General features: G+C 43.1%; 1 protein-coding gene across 5 annotated transcripts in view; it reads left to right on the top strand.

Annotated features, from left to right (window-relative positions):
• zbtb16a (zinc finger and BTB domain containing 16a) overlaps window positions 1–22561 on the top strand; it is a 130814-nt gene that overhangs the window by 4728 nt on the left and 103525 nt on the right. The window lies entirely within an intron of this gene.

Raw genomic sequence — 22561 nt, 5'->3', positions numbered from 1 at the left:
AAAACGCACGAAAGCGAATTGTTTTAAGTGTTTTTGAGGGCTTGGTTTGCAGAAAATAAAGGAAATCCGTTTCTGCTTGGCTCGTTTTAGCCGACACAACTTAAATCTTTTATGTCAGTGATTACGACAACTAACAAAAAAACATCTATTATGTATGAAAGAAGTGACGCCACGAACGCGGAGCTCCGTGCTGCTGACAGCTCAGATCCACTCCTGCCCAGGTGACTGCCGAAGCGGCGCTGTCTCAACATTGTCCAAGAACATTAGTCACACCTTACAATACGTGGGCGGCAGCGATCACACACACTTACCAAAGTGGGAGCCCCCCGCCTCCTCACCCCCCACCTCCTCCTGCCCTCCACCTTTTTCCCATAACTGCACAAGGGGGGCCCTTATTAGCCTGATAATTGGAGTTAGACGGTCAGCCCAGGAAATGAGTGCTGAACCTGGGCTCTGAGACAGGGAGGTAGTTCTAGGACAGGGGGACTGGCAGTAAACCAGCGCAGCGCTATTTCAGTCAGTTCATAAAAATAAATCTTAAAGCCTGGAAACTTCATTAGAAACGCTGAAAGTTTACGACTCCAAAACTCTTTTTTTGTTTCATCTCTGCATCCGATTGTGAGCACATTGTTCTTGTGGATTTTTGCATAGTCAGAGTATTGTGTTGTGTGTGTGTGTGTGTGTGTGTGTGTGTGTGGACTCAAGGCCTCTTTCTTACCTTGAAAGCCACATTCTCACCTTGCGATGTTTGCTTAAATCAATAGGAATGCACAGCGGCTAAAGTTCACTCGAGGATTTGAACCCCATCGCCCGTCCCATCATTCCTGAGCCCCGTATCTCGGCCATACTTGACTGAGTCACTGTTGACTTAAGAAAATATCAGCGCAAAGCTTATACTCCAGAGGGAGGTGTCCTTGTTTGCAGCCTTACACTCCGTTACCTTGCCTTTTATTGTGTCTAATAAGAGTGGTGCAGTTGGTTTCTTTGTAGTCTTGTGCTTGTTGGTAGTTGCTTCTTCTTCTTGTAAAATGAAGGGAACATTTGTGTGGCCTTCATGATAGGTGCTCATTTTTCAGGGTGATTTTTGCATTGGTGGATTTTGAACTTCTTATGATCAGGCTTTCACAACACCTCAAAAAAAAAAACCAAAAAAAAAACCCCACCATAGTTTCAGCGTCTCCAGTAATGGAGTCTCTTCTCCGTGCTTAATGGACAGCCTCCACTCGTTCTCTTGTCTTGAGAAAAAAAAAAAGAAGTCTGCCGTGTGAAACGGTTGCCTGTGTTTCAAGAGGAATTTCATCAATTCGCTCAAGCTGGGAAATCTTGTATCAAAGGAGATTTCCAAACCGTTTCATGCATTGATCTTCCCGCTTTGCCCCACAGCATACTAATAGGTTAATTTAGACGGGTTGATACACCGACACGACACTGTTTAATATTTTATACGGTGTCCTGACAGCCTCCTGAAGTGTAGAAATCAAACATTGCATCATGCACTGTCTGCTCCGCCGTCCGCACATGAAAGGTCTGCAACGCTGCCCTGAGATGCTTGATAATTCAGACGCTCCTCGTGTCCTCACAAATTCCTCTGTGGGTCATTTGAAAGCATATCAACGTATTTTTTTTATTTTTTATTTCTCTTTCTGAGTATTGCCTGTCAAGCCGCCGATTCTTTTTGATGTGTATACAAGATGTTTTATTTCAGACAAGTGGAGTTGTGTTCCCCCTCTGACTAATTACACATCACCCCCCCCCCCCCTCCTCCTACCCCCCCCTCCCCCTCCACCCCCCAACACACACACAGCCACACTGTGTCAGGGTCACCATCGCCTCGGCAACAAGCACATAAAAAAATAAAGTTGGCAGAGTTCACTTGGTGCAGGCAGGTCAAGTCAAACATGAGTGTAATTGTTTGCAGATGTGGCAGAGGTCACTGCTGTGAGGTGTCTATGTGTGCTTCCCATGTTGAAATGAACGTAGCAGAAAGTAGCCACTTCCTGTATAAATGGAGTCTCTGCTGCTCTGGATTACATCATAGAAAAAAAAAAAGAAACGCCACCACCAGACTCTACATTTTATATTCACTCCACAAGTGGTGTCGCTTCTTTGAGTTGCCATTTTTAAGTCGTGTTAACACTTTTTTCATTTATTACGATTTATACAAGATCAAACCGTGAATATTGAATGTCTTATCAAAAATTAATACTTTTTCTGATTAGAATCCTCTTTTAATCAAAATTATTCAACTTTTACATTTTTATCTTTGCGAAGTTCCTGTATGACTGCCTTTGATAACTATTCGAGGACTTTGAGTTGTTTGAGGCATCAAAAATGTGCTGTTTTGGTATTTGCATTCAAACTTAATCGTTGTTTCAGTCACGCATGCAGCTAAATGAAGGATCACTGGTTTTTTTTGTTTTTTTTAACTGCCTTAGGTTGCGTTTAACTGAATCCAAACAATCCCCGTTTGACCGCAGCAACTTTTCTCCCTGTCCGCCTCTCCTCCAGCCGGCCGCCACACCACATCACCTCCCCACTGACAAGCCCCCTGGATTTATTTCCTTTAAGGAAGCCGAGAGCTTTTGGGGCTTCAGGCAGACAGGATTACAGCAATATTTTAGTAACCCTTGCACTGAGAAAATAATCAACACGGGAAGGGCCTGAGTGATTATTGAGAAAATAAATGCATGATGCAAGGGGCTAATTCTGCAAGAGGCGGGGGAGCAAAAAAAAAAAAAAAGCCTCCTCTCTGCTTGGTATTCCAAACACAGCATCCAATTCACGGGAACTAGCCTTGGGTTTATCTCTTTCACTTAATCGTCCATTCTCATGCAAATGATTGACCCTCGCTGTAATGTACATCACATAAGTGAAAAAAAAAGAGAGAGGCTATTTTAAAGGAGAGCGTTTGCAGCATATAGCCGTTAAACATCACTGATAACCATCCGTGCTTTAACTCGGTCTTTTCATGATACTGCCTGCCTTTTTTTTTTTTTTTTTCCTGTTGAATGAAAGAGACGAGTGAATGAATTCCCGCCTCTCATCTCTGTAATGCCGTGTTGTTGTTTTTTGTATTTTTTTTGTATTATTGATGGAAGTATTGGGGTAGCGGGTGGGATTAACCTCCGCACGCGCACGCCCTCGTGTTCATTACTCCTCACACTCGTTCCCCCTCCGTCGCAGCAGCAGCCAGCGCTCGCTCTTCCATTTCCTCTCCTTTTGTGGCAGAAAATAAAGGGTGGGGGGGGGGGGTGGACGGGGGGGCGCTCTAATACCCCAGGCCCCAGGTGTTTAAACAGCGGGGCCCGGGGCCCTTATCTGTGCATATCAGAGTGGGACAGATAACCCCTGGCACTCCTTCTTAGTAAACCAAGAGCAGATTGAACCCAGATAGCCGCGCACGCAGCGTTTGTTGCAGGTGATAACGATGTATGCACACAAACATATGACCTGCACGCTGAGGTGAGGCCAGGGGAAGGCATACGAGGGGTTTCCTTACACCACTATCAACCATTAAACACACACCGTCAACAAATGGTAAATATTTTGGGGGTTCGGATAGCCACCATGATGACAGTTTGGTAGATGAAAAGGAAATTCTCAGTTCATGATTTCACTTCCTTTAATGCGTCACAATTTTCTGAATGAGGGTTTAGAGGTTTTTACTGCTTGAACCTGGTTGGTTTCCACTTCCTCATCCCTCCTAAGCTCCTCCCAGACTCCTCCCTCTTTTGCCCAAATCCAGTTTTAATAGATCAGACCGATATTACGTCATCCAGGGCGGGGCCTCTCGTCACCACGCCCCTTTCTGGAGGGAAATATTGACATTGCGTTGCAGTGACGGAGAATCGGAGGAAGTTGAGACTTTTCTCCAAACTTCTGCTTTTTTGATCCGGTGGTTTACAACGGACTGGTTTTCTAAAGCTAATTTAAATTGAAGTCTATGGAGAGAGTCGTTTGTTTTCCCCCAAAAGGGGGCGGGAACGTTTCTGAAAACCAAAGTTCCCGGATGTTTCGGTCTGATCTACACCCAGATTTTGGTGAGCGGTATCCCAAGATCTTTATTTGGTGATATAACAGACAGATTTTTGTTTTGTTTTGATCGCGGTTGCCATAAAAATGTAAGTGTTTTTCGGTGAGTTGGAGAAAAAGCGAGCAATTTAAAGACATAAAATGAAAAAGCTGTCAAGAATTCCTGCTTCTGCAATCAAACAGCGCTGAAGTGAGACTATCACCAATATATAAATGTGGTAAATGGCACCGACCACTGTCTCAATTAGAAGCCGTGAGGATTCTCTGCACCTTAAACACCGAAGTAAATCAGTGTGTGATGATGTGTGTTCCTCACGAGGAAGAAAAACACACATGTGCCGGTAGTTCAGGAGAAATGATGGATGAATACGTGCGTTTTGAAGCAGTCAGATATTTGCTTTATTGCTTCAGTGAACGCTGCTTTGACGTGAACTCAAACAACCCGAGACTAAAACTAAAACAGCAGCAGACTTGTGATCGTAACCTGCAAAAAACAAAACAAAACAAAAAAAAAAAACAGTGCACGCGTTTTTTCTTTTCTGCTTCCTGAAAGCAGCCGCTGCAACAAAGCATCCATTACATGGCAGTGGATTACCCTCTATTTGAAATCACTCAGTGAGCTAAGTCTCCCCGGCTCGCACTCAGAGGTACAGTACATGTTGGTGTAATAATCCAATAGCACAAAAAAAAAAAAGGCTTCTACTCATTGAAAACACCTCTCCAAGAAACGGCGAAGCCTCAGACGGCTTATTCAAGTCTGCCTGCCACATCGTCTCTTTTTATCCTCACACAGGTGACTTTCTTTTTTTTTTTTCTGCCCTTATTGGAGGTGCAGTGTTTGTTTATGCCCCTGAGGAGCTGCCGCTTTGACCGGGCCTACGGTGATAGCCACGGCCGAGGCAGCTGCTGGCTGAGGCCCAATTATAGACGGGCTTTAAAAGGCTCTGGTTGAACCGTAAAGATTTACACCGCCATCGCTCTGATCTCAGATCTGGGCTCTGTCCTCACTGTCAGGATAGGGAGATGTATCGATTAAAGACTTAACACCGGGGGCTACATCATGTGGATTGGACTGCACACACACACACACACACACACACACACACACACACACACACACACACACACACACACACACACACACACACCTTAGCACAGATCAAGCATTTCATTGTCATGCAGTCGTGTGATGTCGTCAAGAAGCTGGAGGAAATAAGGATGCTTTTATTTGGAGTGTAGTCAGAGAAGGGCAACGCCGAGAGAGAGATGGTGTGGGGGGGAGGAGGGGGAGAGGGGAGGAGGTGTGTGTGTCTGTGGGGGGGGGGGGGGGGGGGGTCTAATATCCAGACAGTGGCTATGGCAATGGAGGGAGGCGATCTAATCAGCTGGCTGATTAGATCGCCTCCCTCCTCCCTCCTTCCCTCCTCCCTCCTCCCTCCCTCCCCCTGAGATAAGAACGAGAGGGAGGTGCTTGTGCCATAAAAAGTTAGCAGCTTGACTCGGTGCGACCAGCTGCCTCGGCGCGGCGACCAGCGCCCGGCTCGGCAGACGTGGCCTTTGCTGATGCGCTCTGGCACCGACCCGCTATGAAACAAACACACGGAGGCCCCCCTGTCTTTTGTCCCCGCGGGGGCCATGTGGTCTGGAGGGAGGGATAAGGATAACATACTGTACTGGAAGTCGGCCGTCTCTGTGTGTCCATGGAGCGAGTATAGGATGTTTTTTTTTTTTGTTTTTTTTTTGTGGTGTTGGGGGGGGGGCAGAGAGCTGGAGGGGAGTACTAATTACAGCCAGTTATCAGGTGACATGCAAATGTGTTATCGGCCTTAACTTCCTGATGTGTATCTCTGAATCCCAGAAGCTGCTGTGAGTGTTGGTAGGAGAGGAAAGAGGAGGCGAATGCAACAGTGCAAGAATTCATTGGAGGATTTCTATTTCTTTTTCTTTTTCTTTAAACTTACATCAGACTTTCTTACTGTATTAAAGCTCCGTGCATCATTGTCAACTTTCCCATTTAAAAAGAAGGAAAAAAAGAAAAAAAAGAAAGAGTCGATAGAATTAGAATGATCTGGCCTGAGAGCTCAGTGGGTTTTAGTTCTGGTTCAGAGAGTCCTGCCTCTGTTCTTCTGGACCTGAACGCTCCGGGTTCTAATCCCATCGATATCCCATTAGCATCCCCTCTCCGGGTCCTCCGCCACATGAAAGAAGACGTGTCGGGTCCCTCTCTCTCTCTGATTCTGTCTCTGGCGGACCGTGAGGGAGGAACGGGCCACAATAAGTAAATGTGCCGGAGCCAAAGGGCCGACCCGAGTGTGCTCGCAAATGTCTAATGTGTTCGTGTGTGTGTGTGTGTGTGTGTGTGTGTGTGTGTGTGTGTGTGTGTGTGTAAGAAAGCGTCCACCGCCACCTCGGAGGCCCCCGAGCCTCCCTGGGAAGTATCAAACCGGAGCCCTTCGCGGCTTCCAGCGATAGAGAGCTTCTAATTAGCCTCTTTGTTGCCACTTGAATGCTTTGCTGGAGATTGGCAAGGGGCCCCAACGGACTGATACCAGCACGCTAAGAAGCTGGTCATAAAAATTAGCCCCTCTATTCTCCCCCACCGTCACCTGTCATAAAGAAGCTCTCAGGTAGGAAAATGAGGCCATGTGAGCTTTTTTATTCACCTCTTCAGAGCCATGTTTTCACTCAGGGGGGGCGGAGGAGGGAGGGATGGGAGGGATGGTGGGAGGGGGGGGGGTTTAGGTGAGTGCCAGATATCTGCTGAGAGGGTCTACGCAACAGAAAAGTTGGAAAGCAAAACTCAAAACGGCCGTAATCGCTTTCAAAAACAAAAGTGATAATTATTATAATAATTATGCTAAACGGGAGCCGATATGAAAAAGTAGAGAAATATGCAAAACCTGGAGTCCACTAGTGAGCCAGGTTTAAAAATGTTTTCATTTCATGGCTTTTCAGCATACCTTTTTACTTCCTGTAATGACTTTGGATATCTTATACATTGAAGTCGTGGTAACCATGAGTCTAACTAATGTAGCAGAAACAACTTAAGTCACAGGTTATATTTAGTTATTAAATGAAAATATTATCAGTTTGCAAATTTGAGAACATGTAAATTCTTATTTCAGTCTTTTTCTTACATCATAAATTATTTCAAAATAAAATCTGAATCAGTTTTATTAGCCAGGTGTAGCTTGTGTACAAAACAATCATAAATAGACTTATAAAACATAAATACACAGCTAAAAAAAAACACGCATATACACCTAATGCAAAAACATGGAATAATGAGAATAAGAGGAAGCATGTTTATTTATTTGATCCCACCTCGATTAGCACGTTAGTTTATTGACTAGTTACTCCTTCTGGCGGTTAGCTTTAGTCCCTGAACCACATTGAGCTTCCAGAGAGGTTTGGAGTTAAAGAAAATCCAAGTTCTCTTTCCACTGAAGATGGATGTGATTGTGTTATCACGAAGTCTCCATCTGACCGTCGGGCCATTCAGGAACGCTCTCAGATCTCCGGTCGTGGCAGCTGACGCGGCGGCGGCGCGGCGCGATGAATGTCAAGGCGACTTGCAGCTTTACCGCTGACCGACACGTTTTAAGCTGCGCTGTAATCCAGGAGGGATCAGTTGGGTAAATCATGGCATAAAGCTTAAAACCATAATTGATTTATGTATTTGCTGACCGAAGACGCCCAGAGAGATTACCGCAGGGAGAGAGAGAGCTGCTGATGGATAGGCCGACGACCCCCCCCACCCTCACCCGCACCTCCCCCCCCCCCCTCTCACACGGCCTGCATGCGAGGAGGAGAATGAATTCAATTGAAGGGAGACTTGTCTACTCGAAGAAGAAAGAATGTCTGAAAACATTGCGAGACTGAATGAACGAGTAAATCTCTAGTTGCAGTTACAGCAAACTGTTTTTCTGTTTTTTTTTAAAGTGACATTTCACCAGTTTTGATGCGTTTGGTGACATTTAAGTGGCGGACGGCCAACGTGACTGAACAAGCCCATTACCTTTAGATTTTAGTGTTGCTGAATCCTGATTGGTGCAAATCTTCCATCCAAGTCAAAATTCATCCCAGAATTTTTGAGCTAATTACCATTCAAACATGCATTAAAAATAAATAAATAAATAAATAAAAAAATGCAGATATATTTTCATCTGTAAAGTATTTTTCCATCATGGTCTGGTGTCAGGAATTTAATTACGCTAAATTAGATTACTAAATTTATTTTTTGTTTATTATTTTTTTATAGCATAGATAACTTAAACCACCATTAAAGTCCCACCTTTAGTTTTTTCTGCACAGAGATGAAAACGAAGGATTTATTTTTGTTTGTATATATTTTCGTAGATGGCCAGGGATTGGACGATGTCAGATGTTTTATAAATAGACGTCATCAGTCCCGCCTTAATTGGCATCTTAATTTCCAGATTGCCACTGATGAGGTGTTGGACAGTGTAAAGTCATGTAATTTCTCAGATGGCCCATGAATCTTCCTCCTGCCACATAACGGATCCTCTCTCTCCTGTTTATCGCCTGACTGCCAGCCGTCTCCAAGGTCTCTCTTGACCATTTCCAGATTGTTTTGTGTTTGTCTGTTTGTCCCTGAGCCCCCGAAAGGCGAGAGTATAAGGATAGTAAAATAAATAAATAAAAAAAAGCCATTCCATTTCCTGGACTGATCACCACGGCGGATGGCTGTGACATGTCATGACTCAAACAGCATCATTTCTGCCACTCCTGTCTCGCTGCTGACCTTACAAATGATGCTGTGGGCTCCCGCCATATGCCATTAAGCATGCTGTAAAACAGGACGGGCTTCTTATCCCCCTTCGTAGGTGCAGCCGCGCCTCTTCACCGCGCACGTTTCAAAAGCTTTTCAAAAGCAGCAGTTTTCTCTCTCTGTTTTTTTGTCCATATACACACTTTTTTTTGTTCTGCCCCTTCCTTCCCTTCTTGTGTTTTATTGCCTCCTGTAAGTGTTGGTCTGAGGCGAGGAGCTGCTGAAGCTTCCCTAACAGGTGTTTGGGTGCTTATCGCCCACGTCTCTGCCCTTATCTCTGGCCCTCAGCTTCCTGCATCCTCTCTTGCATGCCTCGGAGTGGGGATATATTTCACTTAGCCTCTGACCTGAAACCTTCCTCTCTATCTCTTTGGGTCTCCTTTGCCTCATGCACACTCATATGCACACACACACACACACACACACACACACACACACACACACACACACACACACACACACACACACGCACACACGCACACACACACACACACAAGGAAGGGCTGGCGTGCTGATAGACAGGATGAGGCTGTGAAGACATTTCATCATCACCTAGCTCGACTTACTTTCTTCTTATCGACTTCTTTATTTTGCTCCCAACCTGCATGAGAATTGAATTTGAATATGCTGAATATGCTGAAGGGGAACTTAAACCAAGGACACCTGACAGCTCATTTTGCTGTACATACATTGGTTTACATTCCCGATTGATTAATTAAAGCAGTCAAATGGGAAAAACACAAAGCACCAAACACCCACCGTGCACGGCGAATTCTGGTGAGAGTAACTCTTTTCTTGGATCTGATCTTTTAACCTTTTTCAGGAGTTAAACCTGAACTCCAGCGGGGGTTCAAACATTAATCCCACGAAGAGTAAAATTCAACTTTTACCTTTTATTGCTGTTTTAATGTGAAATCTATCAGTCAACACTTAAAAGTACGTATAATTTGACATTTATGGAGTTTATATTAAAGGTTTCAGATAGAAATAACTACAAAATAACATATTTTTCACCAATCTATATTTAACTAATATATGCATTGTGTGCAACAACAAATGCTGCATGAATACTTGATGCATAAAGCTAACCAATGACTAAGTGTGACTCTGATAGGTATATATATCACGTTCCTACCTTGCACACTTAAAGTCTTAAGTCATAGCCCCATTTTATGTATTATTATGTCGTAAAGATAATTTCTTCCCATTACTTGGATTTAATTTGGTTGTTTTACTCTCAAAAGTAATGAAGAAATAACGAAGGCATGCTGGGAAATGCTAATACGGCAAAAAAGCTGCCCAGTAAACATCAGAAGTAGAGTTGAATCATGCTCCTCAACACCAAGCGAATAAACACTTATTATTATTATTATTATTATTATTATTATTATTATAAAGAGTATCCCTGAACACAAGGTGTAGTTAAACTTAGGAAATCGACTCTTTCACTCTTTAACTGCAGGATATTCCAACTCCAGAAATGTCCTGTGATGTTTGTAAACAGCTTAAATTTTCCTTCAGTGAAAATCTAAATTTTCGATTGGCTGTCCAGTAAATTAATAAATGAGTTCAGCAGTAAACTATACACATTCACCGTGTAGCTCTGTTATCCTCCGACTGACTGATGCTTGTAAAAAGAAGAAAACGAATGAATTACAGTGGAAACGTCTGAGTGGCTTTGATGCTGTTAGCTACCGAGAGTTTGATCCAGCATTTTGTCAGAGTGATTGGTCTCAGGCTTTAGCCCCGCCTCCACATTCCCTCCATCCGTCCCTGCTCCCGAGTCTCACACGGGGGACAAAGGCTAAAGTGTCTGTGGGATGGGGTTGTGATGGTGGTTTGAAGGGGGTTGACCCCCTCCAAGGACCTGACAGGGGCCCTTCTTTTTTTTTTTTTTTTTTTCTAATCCCCATTCGGAGTGGGCACAGAGGGGAGAGAGCCCACAGCCTAACACCCATGAGAGAGTCTATTGTGAGCGGTGGGCTCTGCTACAGTAGGATGGATGCCGGGGTCTCCAGCCCAGATAAACTTTGAGGTCAGCAAGGCCCCCGTTATTTACAGTAGGCCCTTTCATTGGCCCCGACTGAAACAGGAACGGCTGGTTGGAGGTGGAGGCGGGGGGGACGACCACTGTTTGTGCTCAGCCAGGCCTCCACCGCAGGTCAAAGAGCACGGAGGGTGGGGCCGCAGGGGTTACAGACCTGACTTTTGTCTGCGCGTCGGGGGAGTTTCTGCTTCGTACGGGAGAAGAAAAGCTTTTTTAGGGTCGATGGCATGTCCTCAGAAAGAAAAGGAGGCAGGGATAACATCCACACATACTCTTTCTCTCTCCTGGGATGTGACATAACTGCAGGATAACACACTGGAGTTGAGAAAAATATCCCAAATTCAACTTCTTTTCTTTATATTACATTTGCTATGAATCAAAAATAATCGTATAAAACCAAATGAAGAAGTTTTCTTGTTTTTACACAAAAGAATCAGAAGAAATTTGAAAATGGCGTTTGTTCGAAAAACATCTCAGCCTTCGCTTCATTAAGCGGATGATAGTAGACACGATGCTGCCTCATGCTTGTCTGCTAAGATTTAAACCCCACTGAGGACAGTTTCTGGCATAATTGGTGCACAAAATAGTTTTAGTAGTTTTAAAATTCAAAATGGTAGGAGCTGCAAATTTAAGTTTCAAAATGTGTTGATTTAAAAATGCTAAGTGCTGCTGGTCGGTTGGGTTGTGGGTTGGTTGCATTAATTCTTCCACTGGTTTGCAATTTTCATTTGTGATTTCACTGCATATTTTAACAGGATAATTTTTGGAATTTATTGATTTGTCACAAAACGAATCAGATAATGTGGAAAAGTTTTCTGTCCTTTTTGGTCCTTTTTCCATTTCATGTACAGAAGAAAACCCTCCGCAGCTTTGATTTTCCTTCTTCATGGCTTTGTGTCGACTTTGCCTCTGAGTTTATTTACATCACTAGTTCAGGATGTGAACCTCCTGCAGCACAAAGAAACAGTGCAGCAACACAATAGGTGGTGTTTTTTTGTCTTTTTTTTTTTTTTTTTTTTTTTTTTACTGGGGTTTTGCTGAGAAAAGTGAAAATTCAACACCATCACCAACGACTGCACGCCTGCTTCGATTGTCCTGCAGTGACTCGCTGACCTACATAAGCGCAGCACAAAGCTTGACCTGCTATAGAAGCTAAAGAAACACAGCTAACACTACAGGGAAGAAAGAAAAAAACCGCTGTAACCCGACACTTCAGATTTAGTCAGTTAGGTCATCTTCATTCTCACGTGACATTCAATACTCGGTAATAATCCCCCGAATGGTCGAAACAAGTCACCTCTGCTCTGAGATAGTTGCCGTCAAGTCCATTTATTAACCTTTAATCCGATGTGATTCATTATAAGTCGTGTTTGCTGTCTTTCATTAAGAAATGGGAAGATGCCACGGGCCGGCGTGGCACGCGAAGCAGAAGCGGCAGCATCATCTGTCAGGAGAGTCCAGCGTAATCTGACTGTAATCTGGGTGTCGACCTGATGAGTCGAGGACGGAGGGAAAACGTACAATACGGACGGCAGCGTCTCAGGCGTTCGTTTGCCGGGCATGGATTTAGTTATTTTTTTGCTCGGACAAAGACGGGGAGGAGGTTAAAGGTCAGCAGGCGAGGACTTTACAGATGAAGCGCGGTACGGCGAGGCTGCGTAGGAGTTTTTTTTTATTTGACCCCCCACCTCTCACCCCTATTGTCCCGAGAGGACACAAAGGCTTCTGTCAAACTCTAGTGGTCAGCGCTTCGGCCAAAACCCGCTGAGCGCCACAAGCAGCATCAGCAGAGGGGTTTTTAAATGTGGACGAATCGGCAGCAAGGACCAATCAGGAGGCAGAGACAAAAAGACGCTTTATCTCCTCTAACGTAGTTTTACAAAGTGGACTCATTTCTCTTTCTGAGCATCTGTTCTGTACAATATCAAGTACTTCTTGGAAATGTTGTTCTTCTATACACATAGAAATATTATAAGATATGAAACCCATGAATGCATCAGTGATGGAATCACGTAATCAAATAGTAAAACACCAACAGTGGCCAATAATGCCTAATTAATCAATGGGTAAAAATACATTTTACAGAAATCTTCTGTTTGTTTAAAGAAGATGAAAAGCACACAGATTTGAGCTTTAAAAAAAAAAAAAAAGTAAATATCTACCTTAAGGGTAAAAAAAAAAAAAAGAGAAATAATATTGTCAAAATATTCGTCCTGAAAAAGAAGCTCATCCATCTGCACTCTGAATTCGTTCCGTTTAATCTTTATCGTCTTTATTTTGTGGATTTAATTAATCATTTCTATAAAAGACACTGTTAACGTCCCGATTAACCCAAAAAAGCTCCATTTTAAAGCCAGAGCTCTGCTGTACGTCAACACCTCCCGTCCTCATTCGTCCGTCTGCAACAGTGACTGCTCGCATTAAAAATACCAAAGTCCTGCTGACATTTTTCACCTCAAAAGAGAGAAAAAAGAAAAGTTAAAAAATATATATTGGATCAGAGAGCAGAACTGCAGCGTGAAAAGGGCTTCCTGGCCTTACAATTTCTCTGCCTATGTCTTGCTTTCTGTCCTTTAAATACCCTTGACATATTACGGAGGAGATCAAAAGCAAAGGGAGAGATGTGGGTTTGCATGTCGGTGTGAAGGTACAATGTGGGCTGGAGCGAGGCCTTCGGAGGAGAATACACAGTGTGGCATTCGATTTGTCTCCGTCTTCGACCGACGGTTTTGGTCATTGTTGGCGATGTATGCCTCGCCGAGTTCAATTTAAATATTCTCTCTGACGAAAAAAACAAAATCGCATAGAAAAAAGGAGACGGGAGAAGTTCACAGGAAGTAGATTAACTTTGATCATCTGCCGCCCGTTCGGATCGTTTATGAAGAGAATCCGTTCTCGCTTCTCGAAATGTGACGACTCGTGACTCTCGTTGGATTTTTGACGTGAAGGTCTGAATTTGTTTTCGTCTGTACAGGAAGGTGTGATTTGCATTTTTGTGCACATGACAGTTGACGTCTTTACAGTAGATATGCAAAGGCTGGTCCTCGTTGTGCAGCAATGCACTTCAAAAAAAAAAAAGAAATTTGTTGTCATTTTGTTATTTATTCTAATTTGTCCGCATAAAATTGAAAGAATACCGTTTTCTCCCGACTTTTCCAGCACTTATGCACTTTGCACAAATAAAATCAATGAATCCATTTGCAGCTCTTTAAGACTGATGCCGACATATTTCATTGTGGAGGATGCACCGGTCGTCTTTCGAGCAGAAGAACGTATGTTTTGCAAACCTGTGCTCGTATTTGACGTAATATTTGACGGGCGTTTCCTTGGAGATGTTTGCAGTAGGAACTGTAAGGTCCTGCGGTACGGCGGCCTGTACGAGCTGTCAGAGGTCAGTGGACATGGTACAGCTTTCACATGGCCCTGAGGTCCTGACCCCCACCTCTGTTGGTCATACTCACCGCCCCCCACCCCCTCCTCCTCCCAGCAAGGACCGAAGCCCTTTGAGACGAGCCCTCAACCCCCCGCAGAGCGCGCCCCTCAGCACATTAATAGTGGCACTGGAACTAATTGCCCAACCTTAGATGTGCTTGAGACCCAGATTGCCTCAGCTGCCAGCGCGCCACAAACCCCCCGACGCTCCACCCCAAACAGAAGAAAACCTTCAAAAGAAAAATCGCAAAATTGCTGGTTCCTCTGGGCGGGGGCCTTTGGTAAAACACGGCTCCGCTCTTCAAAGGGCTTCGTTTGTGTCTTTGTGTTACTGTAAATGTGCATCCATTCAAACTTGTTTTCAAAACATCGCCCTCCCTTCTTGCGCCGCGCTTTCGATTTTTGCTTCGCCATTCAGCGACAGCTTTGGTTTCGCTTTTTATTCCTCGGAGAGGGACTGACAAGTACTCACTATGTACCTCGCGCCTTGGCGAGACCTTCCCACACATGCCATCCTCCGCCATTTTGTTGCTAACCCCGTCAGGCACGATGAAGCGCCAAATCGCCCTTTTGTATTCGGCACACGTATCGGTAATCCTTCCCATCATTCTGGAATATTTTCTTTCAGGCGTGCGCTTTGAACTGTGAATTGCAGCGCTGGTGTAAAGTGGTGTCTAGCACCAGACTGTTGCTGTTCACACTGTCACGTCTGCCGTCTCCTCTCGCTGCAGTCAGCGTCACCCGAGTTCAAAGAGGCGCTGAACGAGAGGGAAGCAGTCTGAGAGGCGTTTTATGATTTTATTGGGCCGGAGGAAGCATTGTTGGGAAGGTGTTGGACCGCTGTCTGCGCGTAGTGTCGCTGCAGACTGCGGCGGCCGGCTTGTTTGTGGATGCTTGTGTGTATAATGTAGTCGCGCCAGCATTTAGTGCTCCTCCGTTAGCGTGGAAATATGAGCGTGTCTTTATTGTCTCGTGTCTATAATTCCAGTAGAGAAAGCTGCAGACGCCCGAATAACTTCACACAGAAGAAACTCCGCGTCAGTCTGCACAGACATTTATAGATGCAACAAGCTTTTGTACAATCAGAGAGAAAACGGTACAATTATTTACCTTTTTAGCAAATAGAAATCCAGAAGTTTTGCTGCACTGGTTGTCACCAAAAAAAAAAAAGGGTCTACAAATTTATTGAAATGCCGAAGGAACACAAAAAAACCAACCTCCATCCCGACAGGTTGGGCAACAATCAATAAGAAGGAAGTTTGTTTGTAAAATTGAGATTCAAGCGAGCACATTGACAGGAAAAGTTGATTATTTTTGCAAAATACAGCAATATTAATTTAGTCTTAGTATGCGTGTATCTACAGGGAACCCCGGACGATGGTAGTAGATGAAAGGAAACCATTATGGACACTTCCAACTCAAAAAGTTAAGATTTATGGAAAATAACTCGATTTCCAGCCAGAATCCTCTTTTTACTGGACAAACACTTTGAGTCAGAGAATTCATCCGGCTGCGATTGATAAACACATACATGATGTATCGTTTGACTCAAGTTGAACTTCTTAGATCCTGGTTGGATGTTCCAGCAGCAGATATGCGTTACATAAAACAAACATAAACAATAACAGATGAGCTTCAGAAAATATTCAAACAAAAGAGTAACTTTCTGTGTTCTTTGTAGTGTCGTGTGAATTTTACTAATAAAAAAAACTCATTACACACAAACAGTCTTCATAAAACTCGTCAGTGGAAAAGAGTGGTAATGATTTCATTGGGGGAGGGGCTTAATACACAAAGTGTCTTTTAATGAATCCAGTCAACTCTTTATGGAGCACATTTACAATATGATCACATCCTTATTTATCTTTATTTACTTGGACTAGTGTGTTTGTTTTATGAGTCTATTCAATCTGTCCTTCTTCTGATGAAACAAGAAGAGGATATATGACATGGTGAAGTACAGGTGAAGCAGAAAAAAAATCTCAATTCTGTTTTTTTTTTATTATTGACCCTTAAATTTGATCATAATTAGTGGACCAGTTTATTGGTTTTAAACGTTGAGACCCTTTTATAAGGTAAACATTAAGGATGTTTTTATGTTAACTGGTCAGTCTTTAATGGTTTTTAACCACTTAAAATATCTTAAACTCTGCAGATAATCAATTCAAAAACCTACATATTGTACGGTGCATCTATCCATTAATCCCAATATCTTTTGTGCATCCTTACGAGAGATGAATGATTTGGCACTATATAAAAAAGAAAAGAAAATGGAAGCTCGAATTTGTCCCTGTGTCTTTGTATCGTTACCTCGAGCTATCTTTGTTTAATGTATTAACAACGTGAAATCTGCTGAAGGATGCACGTCGCGTCGACAGTACAATGATATGAATCATAAAAGGATCAACGGCTGCAGATTACTGCACCGCCGGAAAAAACCCCAGTAATGTTTGTACTTCATGGACATGATGCCATATCAGGTGAGATCTGAGGCACCGGCCATGCTGCAAAAATGAAACCAAAACTGGTTGAATTCCTTTAACAAGCACTCAAGTTGTGCCCCGGCTGGTGTTTCTCAGTGCCGGCTTTCACCGAGCCAAGGTAACTCTTCCTGTACATCAGATATATCAAAATATCCCCGTGGCTCCTTTTGATTGAAAAATAAATAGCTCAATTTCCCTTTTAATGTGCCGTTTATTCAAAGTATTTCAGACATTTCTGCAGGTTGTAATCACACAGTAACCTCCAGATATATCATATGTATTTATATACACATCCTTATGATGCAGAGCTGGAGCTGCAGACGGTCATGATGAGGGCAGAGAGCAGAGTGTCGTATCAACTCCAGCCAGACGCATTTTTCTCCCTGAAATACTCCAAAAAAAAAAAAGAAGAAGCTGCTTCTGCTTTTTCTAGGACAGCCGCTGCCCACAGAGACTCCCCCTCAGCTCTACCTAATTTCTTTTTTTTTTTTTTTGTGAAATACGACATGTCATACTTCAGTCTGCACGTTTGCATGCTGCCAAATAATCCATCACAGGACAAATATCTTCTTCCTCCTTCTTTAAATAAACTCCTGCAGCAGCAGCAGTGTGTCTGTCGACCGCTCCGATAATCCTCCATGGAAATGTAGCCGCTGACAGATGTGTGCATGGCTATCAAGAATTACAGCTGTGATAAGAAAGAATGAAGTTTATCCTCTTGTAGCAACAGTACAGTGACGGAGCCCCGCACTGTTATTATATGGTAAATATCCTGGACGCCATGTGCCGCCTCTAATCCCATGACCGTGCACTTCAAATCTGCTTTCGCTGCTGATGTGGACATCTTTTGTTCTTGTGTGTGTGTGTGTGTGTGTGTGTGTGTGTGTGTGTGTGTGTGTGTGTGTGTGTGTGTGTGATATATGCTGTGTGAACTGTTCTTCGTGCTGACATCGGGGAAACCGCGTTGTCGTTCAGCTCCGGTCGACCTGTTGATGCGTCTTTGACGATGTGAGGTGGCTCTTTGAAACTTATTGGGAAATTTCTGCATGAATTGACCAACATTTTAGGTTTGGACATGTTGCATTATGGGAAATATAGGATTCAGTATTTTTTTGAGTGTGCCCACCAACCTGTTAGTTTGTGAACGGCCGTTATGAAGTTCAGATTCTGTCCGTCACCATCTTTGCTAGTTCGGAGCGGTTTGGAGCAGGAAGTGACCATATTTGGACGAGCTGGGGGAGGAGCCAGCGGTGGATCTGACTGATCTGATTGGCACCCAGACGATACTACGTCCCGCCCACTGATAGCTGTAACCTGACTGCACCACAGGCCTGTCAATCAAACAGACACGCCCCCAAAAACAGGTCTTCTTGAATCTTCTTTTCTAATGAATGAGGGATTATTTTCAGATGGACCTCCAGAAAACTAATAAGAAGGAGTGACTTTAGCTAACAACACCGAGATAACTGATGGACACATTTTATTCACTTTGGATTTGATGAGAGAAGTTGAATGGGAGTCTATGGAGCCGGAGGCTTTTTGGAGCCGACCTCTAGTGGCACTCGCTGGTATTGCAGCTGAAGACACTTCTGTATTGGCCTTATTTTTTTAGACCTGGAAGCTACGAACACTTTTATATCCAGTCTGTGGTGCCCACGTGGTGATCTACAGCTGTATAACAGCATTCATACATTGTGTGTTAATTGTCTAATTCTATGCGAATCATGTCATTAGCAGCTGGAATAATTTGTTAATAGTGATTTCATCACGTGCTGTTCTCCTCCTCCTCCTCCTCCCATGTACCGTTATATTTACATTAGGTTGTAAATACTCTACAGGTTTGTCTGTTTGTAAGGAGCGTATTGTAACTACTAAAAGAAAAGAGAGAATGGTGTGAAATTGTTTGAATCTGAACTCGTGTTGATGATAAAAAAAAAAATCATTTCATGTCTATTAGGTAGGTAGGTAGGTAGGTAGGTAGGTAGGTATATACTTTATTAATCCCTGAGGGGAAATTTTTTTAATTCTATTAAGGAAGCTGGTTGTATAGAAAACCAAGCGGAGGGTAACATGCAGATCTGCACTTGTGGCATCATCAAAAAGGAAGACATCCTCCATTCGATATTATACCAATAAAATTGTCAGAAGCTGTTTTGAATGTTGTGAATAGGGCTCTCGAGTGTGAGACAAGCTTATGACCTTGTAGAAAGTCATTCTTGCTGAAGGGGGGAGAGTCCACAATCACTATAAAACACAGTGAAGTCTTTCTTGTTGAATTATTTTCTTTTTTCAAAACTAAATGAACTCCTTCACCAGCTCTTTCATGCTATAATGGTAAACCTCGCTTTTCAAGCTCAAGTGCCGAAGGTTGGGTTCGTCATCATTTCTTACAAGGCAAGACATTTATGTATTTGTTGGACAGTCTGTTTTTCTGTCCGTTCAAAGCAACGTGTCTGAGCTACTATTAGCCAGATTTTACTCTAAATAAGGAGTTTCTCCATCAATAACTCTTTAATCTGCACCAAGGTATCTCAGAACCCAATAACTAGATATCATTGATGTCATTTCCTGTTTATATTTCCTGTATATTGTCCCCAAAAGTTGTTTTTTTTTACTGGTTTTGGTGACCCAAAGCTTTTAGTCTAATGCCAACATTAGACTAGAGTTTCTACCTGTCCACTGGAAATTTCTGTATTTGTTGTTAATAATATTTACTGAGCACATTCCCGGCCTTCAGACGACACCACGAATCCTTCTTGAGCTAATTTTTTAGCCCCATGCCAAGAGTTTACAGTCCCTTTACTTAAATAAAAACACATCATTAGATTTTGCTCACTCATAATGTGAGTTTTGTTTTCTGCTCTGTGGCTCCAGCTGTGGCGATAAGTAGTAACTGCAGCTGTGTTTCTGACAGATTTTATATACAGATAAAATGGGCAGAGACTCAGTGACGTCACCCATAGTTTGTGACGGTGTCGGTGGCTCCAACTGTTGTAGTCTTGGAAACGCGTGACTCCGCCCACCTCCCAGCTAATCCAAAAATCACCGAATGGGCGTAGCTGAGGTGGGCTGAATGAAGCCTCGTTGCTGAAACCGGCACCACCTGTATGACTCAGGCTGACAGTCTTGAAAGCTGTGATGGTTACCCACCTGTTACTCAAAGTATAGCCCCGCCCTTAATTATGCATAACGCCTCGCTTTGGCCGTTTGAGGAACTGCAGATCTGAGAAACTGGTTTTGGCATGTATGCTATGAAAGTAGAATTAGAGCAGGAACAGAAATGTTGTTGTTGTTGAGGGTGATTTATCATTATTGCCGATGTAAAACAGCTGTGGCTTTAATGTCTCCGAGAGCCAAAAGTGGGATTTGACAACTTGGCTTTGCTGCTGCTGTGTCTCGGCTGCTCTCTGCTTCAGTTCGTGGTTGTTTTTTTCCAAGCCGGTAACATGTTGTAGATGTGACATTTGACTTGTGACTAGAATCGAGGGCATCCATGCCTGCAGTTTATTTACTCATCTGATGAATTCATCTGCAGCTACGCTCATTTACATCATCAGCAGAAATCCCACATTTATTGACCCTCGCAGTGATTTGTGTTAACTTTAGCTTTTATACAAAGCTTTTACGATTCAGTACCTGTTGCTGTGATACTCTCTTTTGTCTCTGTAACCACAACAAATATCACATCTTATATTAGCTGCTGCTTTACTTTCTAAGTAAAATACAGCCTGAGGTTAAAAATGTCTCTTGAAGAATAACAATAAATATTTGATCAAGGAATAAGTCAACAAGCCATAATAGCTCGCCAACCATTAATACCAATCCTTGTACAGAACCAACATTTGATTTTTCAAGACTCAACTTTACTTTTTTTAAAACTCGGTGTTAAAGAAATGTACTTTGACATGATATCGTACACCAGCATGAAGCAGTTTATTAGATCGATAGATAAATACTTGAATCATCCCAACACGTACATTTAAATGTCCAGCGGCTCGCACACAGAAATCAGAACTAAAAGGCAGAACAAATAAATAAACAACCAATAAAAAGTCCAAAAAGAAAACGAATCACCAAAGAAAAATCATTCAATCAATACATAAATAGATGCATGAAAAGAAAGTGTTCTAAGTAGAGACGCAGTCCCTTAGTAATATATTTAATGCATATATATATATATGTATATATATATATATAATAATGATAATAATCCCTTATAAATCAAAGCATTCTAGAAATGTACTCCAGCCAGTCAGACTGGATGCAACTGGACCGTCACTGTCTGCTTTCACTGTTTGTACTTTGTGAGTCAGACTCCTCTTTGCCAAAAGTCCGGGGTTTTGTTGACTGGGGTCATCTCAGACGCCGATAACCAGATCATTTATAAGCTATAAGCAGCTTCTCCTCCATTTTATCTCCCCGTCGCTGAGGAGGAGAAGTGGTACGCGGCGGTTTACTTTCTCACCACTCCCTACTCCTAATTTCTTGATGAGTGTTTTTCCCAAAATATGGACTTAATGAGATCAGCTCTTTTAAATGTCTGCTGTCTCAATTAAATAAACAACAGCAAAAAAACCAGCCGGTGATTTCACCTAAAAACGAACACGAGAGCAGCTCAGGAGAGCGAACAGGGGCCTCGGTGACTCATGTCCACGGCTGAGAACATCCCTTTTCCAGCCTCCGCCTGCGGTTTTTGGAGATCATTTGGCCACGCCACCCTGTCACTGTCACCGTCTAATCTCATTGGTAAGCCCCAGGCATGCCACACTGTCCTGGCTGCCCACATCTGAACAAACAGCCTCCGAGAGAAAGACACCAACCTTTCAGTGAGGTGACAGAGGAATGATGAGCGAGGGAGGGAAGCATTAGCGAGGGGAAATACGCTGTGCAGTCTCCAGCACCTGTCTTGATATTCATCTCGGCGGTGTAAGAACAGCATCCTCTGTCCGCCTACAAGTGATACCAGCGAGTGGCTTCAGGCTGCAGCAGCACAGTACGGGAACACAGAGACTGTCTGGATTCATATTCCAGCAGCTTTCTTTAATGTGCTTTACCTCTCCAAAGTTGTGACGGATAATATGAGGAATTGCAACAGTGATTTGAATTCAAAATTAGTTTCCAAAATATAACTCCAGTGTGGTACTAGTGGTCCACATACTGTTGCATTGGGCATCGTACGATAATACCAAGCAATAACACACTTATCTGATTTATTTAAATAATATATATATATAAAACTGTGACTTGTTTTTTTATAAACTAGCCAGTTGGGGAAACAAATGTTTGCTAATATTTCATGAGACGCTACCAGCAATTTAGCTCAAATTTAGAAACAGATACGCATGATTTCTTACTGCAAAATCTATAAAACGGATCGAATAGTTGTTCAAATATAAAAAGTCAATGAGTTTATGCGGCTGTTGTACTTCCTTATTTTTAACAGCACCTGTTTGTAATGCATTCCTCCCGTCAGAAGGTGGCGGTAATGCACCTAACAGCTGTCTGCTGGCTGCTAGCTGCTAGCTTAAACAACATACAGAGAAGAAGAACACGTTGCGAACAGACTCCGGAGATTTGCAGGAACAAACTGCATGTCGCTGTGACATCGGAAGTCACGCTGCGAACAGCAGAAACAGTTTTGAGTGGAACATCTTCAAAATATAAGATGAGTTCCAGCAGATCATCAGTCTGACACAGCTGCGCACAGTAATTACAGCGATGCAGCGGGCAGACGACGCACCAGCCGATCAATAATCAACGGCCAGACGAAGTCAG

Source organism: Embiotoca jacksoni, unplaced genomic scaffold (assembly GCF_022577435.1).
Source record: "Embiotoca jacksoni isolate LCO1_2020_lvr unplaced genomic scaffold, fEmbJac1.0.p SCAF_13, whole genome shotgun sequence".
In the NCBI taxonomy this organism is placed as follows: domain Eukaryota; kingdom Metazoa; phylum Chordata; class Actinopteri; family Embiotocidae; genus Embiotoca; species Embiotoca jacksoni.
Note: the sequence above shows the minus strand (reverse complement) of the source record. Positions and strands in the feature narration are given on the sequence as shown.